A 1,453-nucleotide genomic window follows, 5' to 3' on the forward strand; every position below is an offset into this window, starting at 1 on the left:
GCCAGGCACAGAAGCACACCCCCCCCCCTTTACAATCTCAGAGAGACGCGAACACCCCTCTCCTGAGGCACAGGGACCTTCACTCCTTCCACTCACACCCTCTCTCCCCCCCACAACGAGGCACCACACCCCCAGCACGAACAGCCCACACTTCCCACCCTCTTCTATCCCACTGCCCAGGAATGGCCATCACCCCTTGCTACACACCAGTGTCCCACCCTAGTGTTAGGGTGGACACCACCCTCCAGCCTCTGCCAAGCAGGGGTCAGCGTCCACCATGCCCCCCCCACCCACCATGCGCTGGCACTCTTCCCCCGCACCCCCCCCCCAAAGCAGCAGCTCCCTGCCGACACAAATCCAAGTTTGCGGTGTTGGGGGCTGGGCTTGCCCGGGAGTGTTAAACTCTCGGTGTGGAGGGAGGGGAGGGAGGGAGCAGGAGTGCCGCCACTCTGGGTGATACGGCGCGGCTCCCCTTCAAACGCGGGCACTTGACAAAACTTGTACCGGCTGGAGGTCACTTTGAAACGGGAGGATTTTGGGCGGCGGTGGGGATTGATGTGTGAGGTGTGATGTGGGGGGGGGGGGGGTGGGGTGGGTGGTGTTTAACTCGGTCGCGACAGAAAACAGGCAGTTGATTTGAAAAGTGACGCCCCGGGGGTTGGGGGCGGCAGCTGAACGAGAGCGGAAAACCCGAGCGGTGGGTGCCGCTGGCTGCCGGCCAAGGGCTGAGGGAGGGAGGGAGGGAGCAGGCAGCCCCGGCTCAGGTTTAAAGGGAAAAGCCGGATCCCAGAGAGAGAGAGACACACACACAGGCCAGGCCAGGTCAGGCCCCACAGCCCGGGCCTTTCCTCTGCTTCACCCCCCCCGCCGACCCTCACAGCCTGCCGCTACCTGGTAGGACGCTGCCCCGGGGCCCCCCGCGGGTGTCTCTCGCCGGCCACCGAGCGCTGACTTTCCCTGCCGACCCGGCCGCTACATCCATTCCCCTCGCAGCCGCGACTGCGCCGACTGCAGCTGCGGCCCGACACCGACACCCTCCACCTCCCGCGCGGCCCACCAATCACCGCCGGCCTCCCGCAAGGTGCGCCGCCCACCCGGCGCTCGATCACGGCGCTCCGCCAATCGCGGCACGGGTGCTTGACGCCCTGCCCGCCAATCGCAACGGGCCACCAATCGCGTGCAGAGCCTTTGCGCCCGCCTCCGTCCCTCCCCCACCCACTCTCCTGTCATTCAAGCCGACCCACCGATCATGGCCGCCCTCCGCTGTCAATCACACCTGGATCTTCTATCTCTGAGGGGCCTGCCGCCGTCCACAAAAGGAACGGCGAGATCCAATGGAGGATCGCCGCCCTGCCCACAAGCCCAACCGACCAATCCCAATCCAGAACCGCGGCGGCGAAACGCCCACCCGCGCGTCAATCAAACCGGGTCCATCCCAACTGATCCCGTCATT

At 65.9% G+C, this 1,453-nt stretch overlaps 1 protein-coding gene across 1 annotated transcript in view; it reads right to left on the reverse strand.

Moving 5' to 3' along the window:
• The window catches only part of dag1 (dystroglycan 1), a 101,544-nt gene extending 100,513 nt beyond the window's left edge, over nt 1-1,031 (reverse strand). The window contains exon 1 of the mRNA XM_043708513.1: nt 892-1,031. The gene's annotated coding sequence lies outside the window, so the exon portion shown is untranslated. The remainder of the gene's footprint in view (nt 1-891) is intronic.
• Nucleotides 1,032-1,453: the final 422 nt, after the last annotated feature.

The sequence above is a fragment of the Chiloscyllium plagiosum genome, chromosome 18, assembly GCF_004010195.1.
Source record: "Chiloscyllium plagiosum isolate BGI_BamShark_2017 chromosome 18, ASM401019v2, whole genome shotgun sequence".
Lineage (NCBI taxonomy): Eukaryota > Metazoa > Chordata > Chondrichthyes > Orectolobiformes > Hemiscylliidae > Chiloscyllium > Chiloscyllium plagiosum.